The sequence below is a fragment of the Pteronotus mesoamericanus genome, unplaced genomic scaffold (assembly GCF_021234165.1).
Source record: "Pteronotus mesoamericanus isolate MK-2021 breed Mesoamerican mustached bat unplaced genomic scaffold, CSHL_Meso_final contig_42, whole genome shotgun sequence".
Lineage (NCBI taxonomy): Eukaryota > Metazoa > Chordata > Mammalia > Chiroptera > Mormoopidae > Pteronotus > Pteronotus mesoamericanus.
This window is the reverse complement of record NW_026555157.1, coordinates 609,503-628,666: the sequence shown is the minus strand read 5'-3', so window position 1 is coordinate 628,666 and position 19,164 is coordinate 609,503. Positions and strand designations below refer to the sequence as shown.

At 37.7% G+C, this 19,164-nt stretch overlaps 1 protein-coding gene across 11 annotated transcripts in view; it reads right to left on the bottom strand.

The window, feature by feature from the left end:
* The window catches only part of ZBTB20 (zinc finger and BTB domain containing 20), an 804,941-nt gene that overhangs the window by 176,623 nt on the left and 609,154 nt on the right, over window positions 1-19,164 (bottom strand). The window contains exon 1 of one of the 11 annotated variants that reach the window (XM_054577273.1): window positions 8,313-8,466. The exons of 9 other annotated variants lie outside the window; for them this stretch is intronic. The gene's annotated coding sequence lies outside the window, so the exon portion shown is untranslated. Of the gene's footprint in view, window positions 1-8,149; window positions 8,173-8,312; window positions 8,467-19,164 lie in introns of those variants that run through there. One more of the 11 variants, XM_054577275.1, reaches the window with a different exon arrangement.

The window sequence follows — 19,164 nt, the reverse complement described above, 5'->3', positions numbered from 1 at the left end:
TCCAAAGGTGTGATCTCCTGCTGTGTGACCAGCACAATACTTCTCAATGCAAGAAGTACCAACCTCTTTCTTTGTAAACTTCTTTATGATCTAAATCATACAAGTATTTTGTAGAGCTATGCTGGACACTACAGCAGCCAATAGCCATATTTACCTATTTAAATTTAAATTAATTAAAATTTAATGAAAAATGAAATGTTTAGGTCCCTCTGTCACATTAGTGACATTTCAAGTACTCAGCATTTCTATTGTTGTGTACATAAATGTCTACTGGGCAGCACTGGCTGGAATAGGTAAAAGCACCCTGACTGGTGTGGCTCAGTTGGTTGGGCGATATCCTGCAAAGCGAAAGATATCAGGTTCAATTCCTGGTCAGGGCACATGCCTGGGTTGCAGGTTTGTTCATACAAGAGGCAACTGATTGCTGTTTTTCTCTCACATTGATGCTTCTCTCCCTCTCTTTCTCCCTCCCTTCCCCTCTCTCTAAAAATAAATAAATAAAATCTTTAAAAAAAAGAAAAAAGATTAGGTAAAAGCTTTACTGTGTAGTACATGAGAAATTTTAGCTCATTTTGACAAGGATGAGTCAGCCTCTGATAAACTCATTCTTTTAAGGATAAACTTAGTTATTTTTAGTGCCCAGAAGATCCTCTGGACAAATTCACCACCTCTATGTATTGTCAACCCTCAGCTGAGGACGAGGGTTGGTGCTGGCTGAGGACTTGATACTGCCTCTTCCTCCCCATCTTACCAGCTTAGCAGTGTCCCTTCTGACAAAATGATATTAGGTTAAAGCATTTGTCCCTCAATACACACCTCTAATCATGACTACTTCAGGTTTGGGGGAGCTGAACTTAACACTTTCTCATTCTTTATTTCAAATCTAGTAATTCTCCTTTGTAATCGTCAACTCACAAGCCAAATAAACTATTATGGGACTGGTCTGCTCACCATTGTTCTGATAGCTTCTCTTACAGACGAGTAAAATTGAAGAAACATAAGATCCACGAGAAATTAATAAACCAACCAAGGATGCTGAGAAAACAAAGCAGGTATCCCCACTCCCCTCCCATTCAAATATATCAAGGACTTAACACTGATTGAATTCTTGTCTCTCTGTCACCATGATTATAACCACTTCACATAAGGCCTCCAGAAATACGCAAAATAAACCATATTAAAAGAGATCAAAAGGATCTGATTAAATAACTCAGCATAGAATAAAGCTAAAGCAGAAACTGGCAATTAAAGACTTCACTTCTCAGCAAATTTTCTGGACAAGTGCATGATCATAGATGTTCCTCCAAAGAATGATCCACTCCTTTAATTCCAAGGTGAAACCCTGTCCATGCACACGCACGTGTAAGGGCTGGAGTTGCTCTCTATGGACAAGAGTTGAGATGAAAATCTGATGATCATGCATGCTAACACAAGAGAGGCTGGAGGTCTCCAATGTTTTTCAATTCTTTCACAAAATTAATGAACTTTTTAAAAAAGATTTTATTTATTTATTTTTAGAGAGGAGGGAAGAGAGAGGGAGAGAAGCAGCAATGTGTGGTTGTCTCTTGGACGCCCCCTACTGGGGACCTGGCCTACAACCCAGGCATGTGCCCTGACTGGGAATCAAACCAGCAACCCTTTGATTCGCATGCCGGCACTCAATCCACTGAGCCACACTAGCCAGGGCATAAAAGTAATGAACTTAATGAAAACTTTAAGTAAGACAGTTAGATTATTTATGATTCATTGAAAGTACATACAAACCTCAATATACAATATATGACTAATTTTCAAGGACTTTACAGCTCTAAGTTTGCTACATTGTGGTCTCTTTGGCAAACCAGGATCCTAGACAATTGTACAGGTGCATCTTTCAAAATATTTTTCCTGAACATGGCTGGGTAGCTAAGTTGGTTAGATCATTGTCCTGACACGTTTCACCCCTGGTGAGGGTACATACAAGAATCAACCAATGCATGCGTAAATAAAGGGAACAACAAGTTAATGTTTCTTTCTCTCTCTCCTTTCCCCTCTAAACATCAATCAATAAATTAAAAAAAAAAACTTTTCTCCCTTTCCCTCCTTCCTTCCCTTCTACTTTCTTCCTTCTTCCCTCCCTCCTTCTCCCCCAACTTCTTTTGAGCTTTCTTTCTTTCCCAACCTTTGAGGGGAAGGAGAAAAACATGATTAGTGGTTATCTATGAAATATACTCACTTATCATTTTTGTGTTGCATGTTATAAACTCAATAACTCTCAATAATATATTATGCTATTTTTAAAATTATACTTTGTATCTATGTTGTTATATCTAAGCATATAACATGCCTTTCTAAATTTCAAGGAACATTTTTTTTCCATAAAAGTTAATCAATCAAAATTAAATTTTTGATGTGATCAGAAGACATCAGTGCAAACTGTACCCAGATTAACCAATACATCCAAGGTCTGGAATAAAAATAACTATCTTTCTGGATGTCAATTATACACAGGCTGTCAATAACAAGAATCCAAGATCTAGAGAAAAATCACAGTGTATATGTCACGATCTAGGACAAGTTAAAGCCAAGTTAAATTGAAGATTTTATTGGATATAATTGTTGTCTTTATATATTAATGAAAAATTATACCTACCCCAAATTTAATATTAAGACTAAAAATTTAATCTCAGAGTTCTTATACAATTCTTAAATGTTCATAAACATCAAAAGGCCCCGACTATTTGACTGAATTACAATCAAGGCAATTTTGAGAATGTGTACTAATCTGTACAGGTTTATTTTTTGTTAGTTCGAATTGTTATTTCATTGATATGCATTCTTTCTGCCTAAGTGATATTCACCGTATATATATGTAACTTGTTTTCATTAGACATTTCAAGAATTATCTATAATAGTTTTGCATAAGATTTAAAACATTTGCATTAAGCATGCTAGGTTCAAAATACAAATATCTAGCAAGGAATATTTAACTACAAAGCCCAAATGATCAGGACCTTAAAACATGGTGAAGGAGACAAGAGTAGAGAGAGGGAGAAGGGGCGATTTGTGGAGGTCTAATCTTAATTTTGTGATTTCTGAGTAGAAATTTATTATATACTATCAATCTCCAAGGAACTAAAGGTATTATTAATTGTAATTTAAATAGCAGTCAATTCTGATTTTGACTTATGTAATGTTTTAGGGCAACAGTAATACAGATCCCTATAAGAATCCTTCCCCCCAGCAATTCCCCCAAAACACCAGTTTCAAGGAGCTCCTAGACACCATGGAAGTCACCGACGAATTCCAGGTTAGTAACTCTTGGCCTAAGGAGAGGAGGATAAAGAGCTCTTTCAATCCTGCTGCTCATTGTCTCTAGGAAGTTTCAACACGTTGGGATAAACTGAAGCCAGGAGTAAACACAACGCATAGAAAAATGCCTGGGTGGCTGTGCGTGGCTAGAGACACAGAGACTCCTTTAAAGCCCTTTGTCTCTGGCTTTACTGGTCCTTTATAATTTCTTTAAAAATAGTAAAAAAAGTCAACAGAGCCTTAGGAGCAATGAGGTAGCTAAGGAGATAGCAGAGAAATGAGTTACTATTAACTGAGTACCTTCTGTGGCTTCCGGCATCCTGCTAAATAAATGCTTCTCAAATTTGATTATGGGTATACCCAGTGAGGTGGAGCAGTATAATGAGTACACAAAGCCACAAAACAAATAATAAAGACATGGTTGTCTATTTGGTGGGGCAGTTGTCCTTGTGGCTAAGTAATTTAAACTTTTATTTGACATGTATTCATTTATCCAATATCTATTTCTTGAATGTTACAGAAGAAGCAAAACAGATACTGTTCTTGGCCTCGTGGAACTTCCAGTTTAGTGAAACAAACAAGACTATATTGAGGAGTAGAATGCAAAATCTGTATATATTTTTAGGGTGAAACCTGAGAGCTCACTGACAAGTCTCATGTGTGGCAGACTGCTCCAGTCAGCGTCCCCAGCACCTTCAGGACCAGATCGCTCACTCTAACGTGAAGATCGCCTACCTACACAGGAGAATTTGAAAAGCAGCATTAAAAGTCTATCGATTAATCCTGACTACATGAGTAAATACTGATACTTAAAATTTACTAGAGAAAAAAGGGAGATTTGAGAAATTGGGAAACTTACCCCAAATCACACAGCTGCTGGGATCTGAAAAAGGCTGTACCATTCCAAAGTCTACATATTTTTAACCACTAAATTACACTACCTCTAGGTGGTTCCCACTTTATGTTTCCTCTTGAAATCTGGGCTCATTCAGGACTTCGCAGGCTAGTTTAAGCTTCTCCTTTGGAAGGAGACAGGTTTGGCTTGATTTGCATTCTAAATATTTCACAGTGGTAAGGGAAAGCTATTATTATACCCATTTTATGGTGCGGAAGCTGAGCCACTTGCCAGCTGAGGTATCTGGCTGAGTTAAAAACAGAATCCGGGTTGTCAGTTTCTCATGCCTTTTCACTAACTCCAAGCCTAAGCACTGGTACTGTCCAAGGGCTTTTCTGTACACGGTATTCACACTGACTGAGAAAGAGTGAGACAAATTTTGCTTAGAGAAAATAATATTATGCTAAGTGAAATAAGCCAGTCAGAGGAAGATAAATACCATATGATCTCACTCATACGTGGAATCTAATGAACAAACTGAACTAACAAGGAAAACAGCAACATACTCATAGATGGAGAGCAGGATGACAGCTATGAGCTAGGGGAGCTTAGGGCAGGGAGGGATTGAGCAAAAAAGAAAAAGGACTCATGGACATGGACAACAGTGTGTGGTTGTGGCAGGGAAAGGGGTGAGTGGAGGTGAGAGAGGGTATAAGGGGGATAAATGGTAATGGAAAAAATAGAATAAAAGAGAAATTTTAAAAAAGTGGAAAATAAGTAATCATAATAGCCAAAGAAATTGGTTACTTTTAGCACTGTGAATAGAAAAGGGAGAGCTTATTCATCACAAATGAATCAGAAAATTAGAATGTGTCACAGCACTGATGACAGAACTGAGGAATTCAGATGAACTGAAGTTCAACACTTATCCTTCCATCTGAAAGAGGGTAAATGGAGTGACAACAGGATAGAGATGACCTCTCAGACATGCCTTGAATTTTTGCAATCTTCTCTCTTCAACTATTCTCTCTATAAGTTAGGTGGTTTTATATCTTTGTTTTCTATGGGTAGAGATAACATTTTAATATCCTTTTAATGTTCTAGAAGCATCGTGTTAATTAATTCTTATGTGGGAGTCATTCCAAATAGTAGGATGAAGATTTTTACCTTATTGATTTTCCTAATACCTTTCTGGCTCATAGTGTTTTCAAAGGATGAAGCACTATTGGATTTTTAGATTCATATGTCTCTCAGAATAAGTGCCAGCTTCATAGGTTCCTGTCAATTGATATTCCATCTTCACTCTGGATACATGATTTCCTTTATCTGACAGATTCAAGAAATTTTATGCTAGATTTAATGGCATTTCACACAACCAGGATTTGGAGGCTTTTAATTCTCTATTTTCTTTCTTGCAAAGGTTTACAAGTTAAAGTCAGATGGAAGGGTTACTCAGATACGCACACAGAGCATGAGCAATCGCCCACTAGGTACTTTGTGGTCTCTACAGACAAGTTTCTTGAAGTATTTTCAATCCTTTCGGTCAAGTCTTAGGAAGACTATAAATGCTACAAATAGTCATTCATATCCTTGGGCCTGCTTTTCAAGACCATCCTCCATTTTTTAACTATCTTGAGCAAAACAATAAGTAAATCACAGTGATGCCTTACCTTTATCTTAATAAGCTATGATAACTCTGAATGGTGTCTTCCTTCAAAAACTTAGATCATGAAATAATGATCAATAAAATGAGAGAATTCAAGAAGTAAAATTCAGTAATTTAATTTGGTTTTGGACTGTTTCCGAGCCTGAGTCATTGCTGAGACACAACTGGTGACTAAACCCCACCCCATACAAATGCTCCTGAGTCTACCTGATTCTCACAGGTATTGGGCCTGGGAGATTAGAATGAAATAAAAGCAGAAGTGCTGGGAGGGGTGGCAGGGACAAAATCTGTTTATTACATTTAGGATGATTTCTCATAGCTCCTAAAATAGACCAAACTCTATGGCATGATGACATTCTGATCCCAAACAACTTTTCCTTCTGTACCTCAAACACCTGAGGTTTTATGCAGTTTTAAGGATTCCAAATGGATTGTTATACCAGGACCTTTGCTACAGTACATTGACATCCTTTCAAGGCCTGGTGTTGCTATCATGTGGGCCAGTCAATTAGAAACACTTGTTCACAATGGTGCTCACAATCTACCATTAATGCCATTTGGTACAAAAAAGGTGGTGCCTATTATAGGGCAAACTCATCCTGAGACTCCTTGGCGTGTAAACACAGAAAGTAGCATGTTAGTAGGACAAAGGGATTTGGAATAAATGTAGGCTCAGCAGGAGAAAGAAACAACCAGAACAGTGTGAACAGAAGGCTCTTTTTACTCAAATGGTTCTCTCAAATGGTTTTTTCCCCCTTTTTTTAAAATACAAAGAGAAAAATTATGACACAAAATTTATATTAAAAGATATATATTAAGCAGGTACTTATACCTGAGGTTTTGTTAGATACTAAACTCAGAGGACACTGTGGGCCCAGTCTGTGTTTTAAAGACTTGGAAAAATCTTTCCATAATATAGATCGAAAAATGTTACTTTTGTCCTTGCCACCACCAACTATTTACTTAAGAGCATCCAAGATCTTTCACAATCTGGCCACAATCCACCTCTGTCAAATTTTTTTTGTTTTTTGTTTTTTGTTTTGTTTTCTCACCACTGTTTCCTTACATTCTGTGACAGGCTATTTGCTCCTCTCTGAACACGCCTAGGACATCTATGACTCTGAGCCTTTGCTCACAGTTCACACTTAAATCTTCCAAGCCTACCATAATATTCTAAACACAGCATGACACTTCGTTTGTTGAATAAATGCTGTCCATCTATTTTAGGAGACAAAGATGATAGAAAAAAGTTGCTACATCAGTAAATAAATAGCACCAGAGAGAGGTCAAAGAAATGTTAATTTTAGTGAGTTTTAGGAGTGGGGGCAAGATGAGCTTTAAGATTAAGAAAACTGATGCTCTTTATTCTTGGGTCTAGCTAATGCTATGAGTCAGTTACTTTTTTGGGAACAAGTTTCAACCTCAAGGTTAAATGAACACAAATGCTCTGTCCATCAGCATATAATGAAAAAGCTGCGGCTATTTCCACATCGATGCAGTAAAGTTAAAATATGCAGTGCCTTTCTTAGAGGCATCGCATATGACAGGATTTTTTAAAATAGTCCCCTCTGTCACTCTTGTACAGCAAGAGTTACAAAAACAAAAGTAAATGTTTAAAAACTGGGATAATTTCACTTTAGGAAAGACAGAGCTTAGGTGTATCTTCAGAGGTTTCTGACTATAAGAAGAGTTGTTATAAAGAAGATGGTTGGTAAAGAAGAGCAAAATGGAATTGAGCTGTCCCGTGAAGAATTGAGTTAAGACTTAAAGATGAACCTAAATGTACAAAGTGTTAAATAACCAAATAGATTGCTAAGAGCAGTTAAGAAATTTCTATCTTTACGTCCTTTTAAAAATAGGAAAGGTCCTCATCTATTTTGGATGGAATACGTGCAGTTTTGCCTTCACTCAGGAGGATGAATTCAATAATTTCTTTCATCTTGTTTAGCTTTATATGATTACAAAATCCCGTAACATGTTGACTCTAAAAGTACAGAATCACAACACAGTTGAATAAAGTATATTTACAGTTTGAAAAGTATTAGGCAATACAGAGAGTCTGTAAGTTACTAAATTCAAAATAGTATAAAAAAGGGCTTAAGTTTCAATTTGGGAATTACAATTCAATTTGCCAAGTGTATATGACACTAAGAGAATTGAGGAAAAATGCTTTGAATCTACTATAGTTTTTAACATAATAATTAGCTAAAGTACAACATTTTAACAATTAGTTCTTTCATGTCTGAGACATTTAGCTGAATAGTTCATAAACCTGGTATAAATATGCATATGAACTCAATCTCCAATTAAAAAAAAAACAGAAAAAAAAAAGACCAGAAAATAATATAAAAACTCACTATTATTATTCCCAGGACTATCTTCGAAGACATTAGTAGAACCAGGGAACAAGTCCTTTTAAGTGACGAAAACAGGTTCCATGTGATTAAGACTGTAAATTTAATAACAGACCCAGGAAAAGCTCTAACAGGGGTGGCAAGTTACTGGCTTTCTTGTCTTTACCTTGCAGCTTTGGAGCTCAGCAGAAGTGTTCATTACATACAGCACACAGGGTTAGATGAACAGTTCCAATGACCTTGTCTGAACCAAATTCATTTAAAGCATTTGCCACATATCTTAAATAGCAGATGAGTCCATTCTATCTGTGGCCCAGATTTGGACTGGATCACTGAACTATTGCCCAACTCTTATAAGCAAAGCACTAACATGCACCAATCAACAGGCAGCCCATAGCAGAGGCATCAGAAAGGTCAAATACACACACATAAGAAATTGGCAGTACATTATAGAAGAGGAGTATTTCTAAAGATGGACTTTGGCTGTTAAAGCCTTTAAGTGTTATTTAACCTTAGTTAGGAAAAAAAAAAAATCAGTCCCAGTGTAACTTGTAAAGATCCAGTTTAAAAAAAGAGACTGAAAGAAAGAAATGTAGTTTTATTTTGCAACCTGTTATTTTCATAAGAACATGAATAAAAGAGATAAACTATGCCAATTTCTTCATAGCTGACTTGTTATAGGATATTGTTCTAGTCTTCACTAATGACTGCTTGAGATTGGTTAATACTGTGATTAGGAGTTGGGTGGATAGAAGTCTAAGACCTTTCAAAAGAAACATTTTGTTCAGTATCACCACAGAAAATAAAAGCAATATTAAACTGTCAACCTCACTAGGGCAATGGTTGGTGCAGGTAACCATTGCTCATACTGTTTCAAATGTCAGGAATGAACTGAACCAGCAAAGGTATCAGGCCAACCAGCAACTTGAATTTTGAAAAACTATGGTACAATAAACTGATATGGTAGGTTGCTAGAATTCATAAAACTTACTCTTAGCCTCCCTCCCTCCATCCTTTCTTATTTCCACATCCATCAGGGCCCTCTCAGTCAGCTCTCCATCCTCCCAACCCCAGCTTGCTCTCAGTTATCTGAAAATTTATTAATTTAATTGCTTGATACTTCCTCTCAGGGGAATTTGCATTTTCATAATTATCTCTATTCTATGATCCAAATTCAGGTTTTCCCACAGGCTGAGGGTGGTATGTGGAGAGTCTGTGTTTGTGTGTACTGGTACTGGGGTCTGCCCTGGACTCTTTCAGTTTTTCAGTTTTAGTGTCAAGGGGATCACCTGCTTCCTCATCTCAAGAAGCCAATGTTACTTATAGTTTAACTGCAAATAAAGACAGGCATGTACATGCATACACACACACACACACACACACACACACACATTTTCTTTCAAGTTGTAAACATTTGGGCACTTTCTATCCATACATTCTATGAAGTGTTGTTCCTATTGCTTTCAGAATAATTTAGGCAGAAACATAAGAAAACATAAATGCACTGAAACTTTACTAACATATTCTTTATTGGTGATTTCCTCATGGCTCATCTCCACTGCTTCCTGGCTCTTTGTTAGTTAGCATAGGCCCAAGAAGACTTTTTCACAGCATCTTTCTGCCCTAGAAAGCCCTGCCTGTGAAATTTCCTTATAAATACCTGAATTCTCGCATTCACCTATCAATGATCTAGGAATTGAGGATGTTTTTTGCCTGCTCTTTCACCGCCCACTTCATAAAGGGATTAGCTTGTAAATAGCCTAGCAGGAATCCTTCACGGCAAACCCTGGCCAGCTGATCTCAGCAGGCAGGGAACCTGAGGCAGTGTCCGAATACAATTATGAAAATGGGAAGGATTGACCCATACTTTCAGAAAAAAATTATGTTGTTTTCAAGATGAAACCTAAAAAACAAGACACATTAAAAAAAACTGAGCAAAAAACGATTTTAAAAAGAGTCCCCAGAGGAAAATTTTGAAAACTGTCTGATTTGCTAGGGCTTTCTGAAACCTCAGATTCACTTTCAGTGTCTGCAGGGGCCTGCACCAGACATTTCGAGGGATGTCCACTGGACTCTGACCAGTGAACAGTGAAGCCCAAAGTACTCACTTTCTTGCCTCCAGAGTCTGAGGGTTCATAGCTTTCTTTTCATTTTCTAAGTCTGTACGTGCATGGTTTCTCCTGCATGATTTGGTCCTGAGGAAGTGACCCACCCACAATACCACAGAGCTAATTAACCCCATATTGAGCATTTTTTTTTCTCATTTCACACATCCACTCAATGTTTTAAATGATCCAGCAGTGCCTGATCAGATTTTTTTTTTTCTTCTTAGTAAGGAGAGCATGGTGGTTGGGAGAGTTGGGATGTAGCTGCTCTAATTCAAAACAGCGTCATGGCCCTAAAGCATTACCAAATATCATTTTATCAGAGGGTGTGGAAATGCTCAGAAATATCTGAACTAAACCCTTTCATGTTATTCATCCAACTTATTGATGTTTCTATTTTAAACAAGTAATATATAATAAATATTAAGGTAGAGAAATCTGATCTTTATCCAGAAAATTTTTTTAAAATCTCATTTTACTGGAGAAAAATAAAAAAGATTTAGAACCTCCTTCCCTATCTTTAACAGTTTCAAGAGAAGGTTCCAATGAGAAGAATAACATAACTCATCTTTTTTCCATTTCAAGAAATAGGCACATGGTTTTCCTATTCATATATACATACATATATATATATATATATATATATATATATATATTTTGCTGAAGTGAGTGCCTTGAAAACTCTAAGATGATCACTGTTTTCTAACTTTTCAAAAAGAAAAAAAGTGAACATGATGATGGAGGGTGATTTAAAGGAATCAGCTTGTCAACATGATGAAACTGAAATTCAAACTTTAAAAGGACATGTCCACATGCTAAAATAAAAATTCTTTAACATAATGTATATAGTGTAGAGTGGGTTTTGGTCATGGCAAAAGAAAGGAATATCATTAATTTAGACACTAAGTGTGAAATTCTGCCAAAAACTTCCATGGATAAATCATAGAACTATATCCTGGGCAGACAAATGGAGCCAGACAATTTCTAGTTCTTTTAGAAGCTATTGAAAGAGCCATGAGATTATAAGTCTGTCATCTCTGGTACATGAGATGAAAAATTCTGGGCTAGTTCCCTCAGTTATACTTTACATGGCTTCAGAGTTTTAAAGAGTTATACATAAATGGACAGGAAAATGACTTCTGAATGTCCCATCTTAGGCCAACTATCAGATCTCACATTCTCAAAAGTACGTGTAGCAAATTCACTCATTTTGTTTTATTAAAAAAATTAAATCTTCATCTGAGGATATGCTTATTGATTTTTACAGAGAGAAGAGAGTGAGAGTGAGAGAGAAACATCAATTGGTTGCCTCCCATATGTGCCTCAATGGGGGATCGAACCCGCAACCTAGGTATGTGCCCTGACCAGGGATGGAACATGCAAACTTTTGGTGACGCTCCAGCCAAATGAACCACCCAGCAAGGGAAATTTGCCCATCTTGTAGGACTTGGATATAGAATGCACAAGTCCTGTGTGAACTTTCAACCTCATTTTCCTCTGAAAAGTGATTTAAGCTTCTCAAAGGCATGACTGCCAACTGGGAGTATAAGGTGGGTAAACCTGGCCAACAGGTAAAAAACAGGGTACAATGTGCACAGTTTGTTTTTATTTACACTGGTCAGAAATTTTACATTTGACACACAGCCTAATCCCAGCACATACACCTGTGCCTTTTGCTGGAACCGCCTCACTTGGTCATCTTACAATAGGGTTGTTATGATTCCAAAGAACCCTGGCCACCAGACTTTTTCAGGCTCCCTGATGCTTGGGATTCCAAGTTTTACCATGGTCTATGAGGCCCAACCCCTCATCACCTTTCTGACCTTATTTCCCATCACTTTCATGCAAAATTGTTCCAACTGGCAACAGAATATGGTAAACTAAGGGGGTGGACAGGAATAGGAGTGTAAATGGGGATTAAAAGGAATACATCAATAAAAATTAGAGACTATGCCCTTGTTAAAATTCAACTATCTCGTTGGAGAGATAACTGTATTTATAACTGAGCCTAACAAGGTTTCTGAACTTTCCTTGATAATTAGTTTAGATAAGGGAGAATATGCAAAACACTGCCCAGATGGAGGCATGTATTTATTCATTAATTTAAAATATTTTTTGATTTAATTATTAATTACTGTCCTATGTGGACTCCACTCTTGTTCTCAAAGATCTTCCACTCTAATGTATGTTTTAGAGAGTTACTGTGTCTCCATGATCACTGAAAGGTTATTAGCCCATCTAGGTAACTTATGATAAATATAACAACCCACCCAAAACAACTCTTCTTATTACATTCACTCTTTTCAATTGCCCTGTGACATCCATTAAGCCCTCATGAATTACTTGACTTTTTGTGGCCTATATTATCAATTTAGCTAATTTTCACTTAGCTAAGAAACCCTTTCTCCACTCCCAATTACTATATTTTTTTTCTCAAACAGTCAAGAAAATACAATGAAGGTCTTCCCAAAACTATTTAAGTATTTTAAATAGGTCCTTACAATCTTATTTGAAAACTCTATTTTCTTCTTTTTATTTTTTGAACAGTTAATGGGCTCTTGGCCCTTAGAAAGCATATCTTGAGCTATAGGTAAATTATAAATCAGTGGTCACCCAGACACAGCCCTCATTACTCTTTGGGACGGAATGTTTTAGCACCCCACGGAGGGTCATAATCTCATGCAAGTCATCTCAGTCTCAGAGAGGAATTAATGAAACACATATCCCTGGTCCATATGCTCCTTAAAAGGAGGTACTTCTGTATCTATTTTGGTCTTTTCTGAACAGAAATGTCAGTGAACATGGCATAAACTCCCCTTAACTTGTTCAATTTTTTATTTCTCCTCATATCCTTCTAAACAAAAATGGAAGAATTTAATGTATGTATAGAGCAGCAAATGTTCTCTCTGTTTCTTTTCCAATATTTCCTTCTTATATAAACAGTGGTGATGGAATTATAAACACCAATGTTCTACTTCCATGCTAATATTCTTATTATCTTGCATAAACAGAAGTGAATAAATACATACATGACACCAATCAATCCCTTTTTAAAAAATGCAGTTTTCATCTTTATAAATAGTGGAGGAAGAATTAATGAGTTCAACATGCAGTTTACCTGTTTATATTTTGAATGTTAATAAAGTAAAACCAAATGATGTTTAAGGTCTTTTCAGACTCATATCAGCCATTAACACTCTCCATGCCAGCATGGGTGGGGGGAGGGGGAGGCTAATGGCACTGGGTCCAAGTCTCCAGGGCCAGTGGGTAAGGGGCGGGTAAGCAGCTTGCTTGGCAGGCTGGAGAGGATGTTAGGCTGCTAGAGCAGGAGATTTTGATCCATTGGGTAGGTAGGAGATATTTGCTGGCAGTGAAAAAAATGTATTTTTTTTTCCCCAGGACAAATGGCTAGGAAGAGGTCTCCAGGGGGCATTAGAAGGAGGAATATCAAAACCAAACATAGAAATGCTCTGAGGGGACTGGGGAAGAAGGAAACCACTTTTTCCCTCCCCACATTGGTTTCCCTCCTTTCCTAGGGTGCTTTCTTTTTCCATCATCACTTTATACTCTGACCCCCTCCATCCTTTAGGTCTTTGCTCCACCTCTTTGTAACAAAGAAACATTTAGGAAAAATTTAGGGGTCAGTAAGATTTAAAAAAATGGAATTTAGAGAAGACATGGTAACATATTGTACATTTACATACACAAGAGAATACAAGACATATGACTGACCATGAACTAGAATCTGGGACTTTTGAGATTTAAAAAATTCATGGTAGGTCTGATCATATTAATCTCCAGACAAGTTAGTTTTTAAGCATTGCTGGAAAGGGCTATAAGAGAATCATGAGTAGGAAAAGAAACAGGGGTGGGAGTAGGGGGGAATGAAATTATATAAGAATATATATTTGAAAGGAAAAGGGACTTCTTTAAATCATGTATTGAAATGCCCACCAAATTATGTTTTGAACTTTTATGTTAACAATATCAAGAGGAGGAGCTCAGGAAATCTCACGGGGTTAGGACACAGCTAAACTCCGTGTATTATGTTATCAGTCACTGAAGCAAGTTAAGGGTAAGTAGAGCATGGTATCTCACAGTGAATAACATGGTTGGTTACTTTGTCTGTGTGGCATATGGAGGCAGGGCCCACAGGATCAGGGGACTCCTAATGAATACCATAGAGAGAATAGAGAGACATCCGTGTTCATGTGAATACATAGGACATGAGGGATTAACCATATGGTATTATCTGCAAGGCATGTAAAAGTATTCCCTAATTAAATACCAAAATTTTAGTCCTGTCTTCTTGAAAAAAATTCCAATACAGAGCTTATGGGAATACTTCATTTGGTCATCAGGAGGAGGAAGGTTGCTGAGACATATAAGAACATTCAATGCCTAAAAGACAGGAAGGAGCAAGGAGAAGGGTGCCAGCTCTTGAGACCCTCTAACAGAAAAAATAATCTTAAAATAAGAGAAATAAACAAGCATGCTTTAAGAGAAACATCAGTACACTTTTGGAATCTGAAGAAAAAAGTGAAAAACATTTGCCTCTTGTAATTATCATCACTGCCCCATGAGCAGTTCCCACTTGTTCTACTTTTATATACGTGAGTACATTCTTTCCCTAAGGACCAGCCTTCTGTGATAACGGTGGTAATGATGGCAGCCTTCAGTTGTGGCAAAGTTGGGAAGGAAGCCTTGACCTCTAGGCTATGTTCCTGAGTCCTGTCTATGCCCTCCGAAGTGGTCAGTCTACTTTCTGTGGTTTTTCTGTGACCAACGGCAAAAGCTATGTGTGGTAGCAGCAGGCTTCTTTCCTGGAATGTACATGCCTCCAGAAAATATGTACTCTATCTACTTGCCATGACTTTTTGATTTTCATTTTTTTTTCTCATATCTCCTCCAGTACTAATCTCCAATTCCTTCCCTAACAGTCTAGACCCTCATGGTTGCTATCTATAAAGATATCCACCAGTTCTATCTGTTCCCTCATCTGTGGCTCTCAACTGTACCTAGCCAGTCCTGAGCCCAGATGAACCCGTTTGTGTGTGTTCTTATCAGTTCTGAGGCTACTGAGCAATGCAGGAGAAAAATGACAAAACTAGATGGCCTGATGTACCTTCAGAGTCCTGGTTCCCAACTTGAGCTGGGGTTTCAGACTACTTTACAATTCTTTTATTTGTTCCTAGTCCGTTTCCTTTTTCATTTTCCAGTTTCCATGTATCACTAAATCCTTACAACACACCTCCTACCCATTCTCAGCTATTAACTTTACCCCCTTTTTTTTCTCACAGTGAAGACAGAGGCAAACAAGTGGCATTCCCATCACTCCCATCACCTCTACCAGAACCCACACAGAACATTTCAGACCTCTCTCTCTAGCACTGAAGGCCGCCTCCAGGCTCTTACTATATCTATTACTTCCTCTTTCCTCTGTTTTCCATTTTCCTACTGCCTGCCAACATGCTTCAGTAGCCGTTGTCTAAAACAAACAATAACCATAACTAACAAACAAAAGACCACATTCTGTGGACCTGATTTTCCCCTCCTTGTACCACCTTCCAGCTTCCTAAATTCTGATTTATTCCTCAACACGGTAAAATCTGGTTTCTCTAGCTGTTTCTAATTATACTTCCAAGGTTACCCAAAAACCTCTGAATCGCTGTTCCCAAGGTCCATTCTTTAACCTCACTGTTTTATTTCTTCTTTAAAAAGTCAGATTCATTGGTGAATAATTTACATACACTAAATTCACCCTATTTATACTCTTCTACAGTTCAAGAAGCTTTGACTTCTATGCTGGTTTCTTTATGACTGTAGAGTCAAGTCCAAATGGCTTTGATTCACATACAAATCCCTTGAGTATCTCAACAGTGTTCCCTACATAACCCATTGTCTGGGCACACACCATTTATGTAACAAAATGTGCTATGTACATTCATGCTCTTGGACTTTCTTCATTTTTCCTCTCTATAAACACACATGTTTTCATGTAATATAGTAAATGCCATTATCACCATGTCAATTTCCATATAGAATCATAAAGCCAGATTTTTTTTGAGAAGCCGATGTTGTCAAAAGAGAAGTTAACCTTTAAATTATTACTGTCTGAAGATCTCCACTATTTTAGTGTCATGAGTAGAATTGCTCCTCCTCAAATTCATATGTTGAAGTTTTAGCCTCCAGTAACACAGAATGTGACCTTATTTGGGAATAGTGTCATTGCAGATGTGATAAATAAAGTTAAGATGAAGTAATCCTGAAATAGGGCGGGTCCCTAATCCAGTATGACTGGTATCCTTTACAAGAGGAAATTTGGACACAGACATGCCCACAGGGAGAACACCATGTGAAGATGAAGGGAGAGAACAGGATGATGTTTCTACAAGCCAAGGAACACCAAAGATTTCCAGCAAACCACCAGAAATTAGGAGAGAGGCAAGCAACAGATTCTTCTTAGAACCCTCAGAAGGAACCAACCCTGCTGACTCATCAGATACTTATTGGGTACCTACAATGTACTAGGTACTGGTCTAGGTAGGATATTAAGAGGCATGTCTTGTAGGGAAAACTCAAAATATAGTTGTGGAATGAATTAATAAGAACATTGTGTTATTGCATTTTTGGTGCACTAATAAGCAATTACTCTATCAATCAACATAGGATTGACTGAATGCCTACCATTTATTCAATCAATATTTACTGAATACCTACTATGTGTCAAATACCATTCTAGACACAGAGGATAAAGTTATTGATAGAACAGGTTCTCCACCTTCATGAAGCTGAAATTCTAATGCGGGAAACAGACATCACCAAAACAAGCAAGAAAATAAATTATGTAATTCTACTCTGTGCCCCACACTAACATAAGCATTTATCCTCTAAAACCTGTAACTCCTGAACAATGCTCTGGGTATTAGTAATACTTAAAAATATTCCTGGCCCTGGCCTGGTAGCTAAGTTGGTTAGAGCCATTGTCTCGATACATCTAGGGCATAAGGTTGTAGGTTGGATCCCAGGTCAGGGCATGTATAAGAATCAATCAATGAGCATAAATAAGTGGAACAACAGATCAATGTTTCTCTCTCTTTCCCTCTCCTCCTCTCTCCCTAACCACCTTCATCTCTCTCTAAAATCAATACATAAAATATATATATATATATTCCTAAATACCATGGCCTGTTAGTTCCCTTACATTCCTGCTATCTCTATATAAGGCTGAACTATCCTTAAGATTAATGAACTTATGCAGTTCTCTGGACTTTCTGATTTAAGCATGATTTTAAGATTTTTACATGTTATTTCAGCATTTATAAAATAATGATCAACACAAGAAGTCTGAGGGGGTGGCACAGGTTAGAAGAATTTGGGCAGGGCACCCCCAAAAGCTGGGTTTCTCAGTCAGTTAATGAGTGTGTATTTCTTAAGTACTTCCTGCGTGCCAGCCCTCGTGCTGAAGACAGAATGACTGTAGACAGAGCAGGCATGGTGCTGAGCCCCACTGAGCTTACATTCTAAAGGGAAACACCTGAGCAACTAATTTCACAGCCCATTCCTTAATTATGATTGCGGTAAGGATATAGTATGATGAGTACAGGAGAGCACCTGGGTCAGGGGACTTTGAAAGGAAGGGTTTGTGACACGGCTGCCTTGAGGAGGTAATGCCTGAATAATATTTTGGGGATGGAGAATGGGCATTTGTTTGAGGAGGGATCGTGGAATTCTATGTTTCCTCTTCCTCATCTCTTTTCATCCACGTGCATACAATTTAAATACTTAAAAGTGTTCTTCAAATATATTAAGAACACCAAAACTAAACACGAGAAGGACTCTCCAGAGGAAAGGGGCCAAAAATAGAAGAGAAAAAAAAAAAACCCCTAATCTCACCATTTGTTTTGAAAACACCCAAAATGATTAAAACATATTATAAACTAAAACATATGAACTAATCACTTGCCAAGTTTCATTTTTAAATCAAAGCCGTTTTTGAGGTTCATAAACTGAAAAAGAGTCTTCAAATATGAACTCATGTTTTTCTTTTCTTGGCCCTCAGTTGGCTGGAAGCATTTGCTGTTAGTCTTCATAAAGGGAAAGGGAACCAGCCAGTCAGAAATGTGTGGCATACATCCACTAGAACGTAAACCCCATGAGATCAGGACTTTGTTTGTTCAGAGTTGCATCCCTGACACAAAAAGGAGTGCCTGGAAGATAGGAGGGACTCAGTAAACACCTGCTGAATGAGTATTCTGGGTCTTTGAAGAAACACCTCAACTCTCTTTTCTTACACCACAGTTGTGCTGTAGGCCAGTAGTTCTTAACCTGAGGTAATTTCTGCCCCAGCCAGGGGACATTTGGCAATGTCTAAAGACATTGTTGGTTGTTAAGACTGGAGAAATTGCAACTGGAATCTAGTAGGCAGAGGCCAGGGATGCTGCTAAATAACCTGCAGTGTGCAGACAGCCCTTCACAACAAAGACATATCTGGCCCCCCAAATGGTATAAAACCCTGCTTTTAGGCCCTTTGTTTCAACTGGACTGTCCCTGGGAGTGTGCTCCTCCACATATTTGGGAGGAAGTTCAGTCCTGGAGGAAAGAACCAGGGGAGTCTCTTTGTTTCATTCTCATTCCTTCATGACCTAACCAAACTGTCGTCACTCTAAACCATGTTCAGAGGCAGTCGTTTTGCCTTTTGTCCTTACTCAGTCTACATGCAGTTGTTGGGATAAGCACCTGAAAAAGTCTGTCCCTACAATGTCAGTGAGTAATTTTTATACCTTATTGGAATGACCCTGAGCTTATCTAAGAATATATCCTAACTTCAGGTAAAATTACCTTATTGAGAGACTAGTCATGGATCTGAAGGAAAAAAAAAAAAGGGACCTTCCTCCCCTAATTCAACGAGTA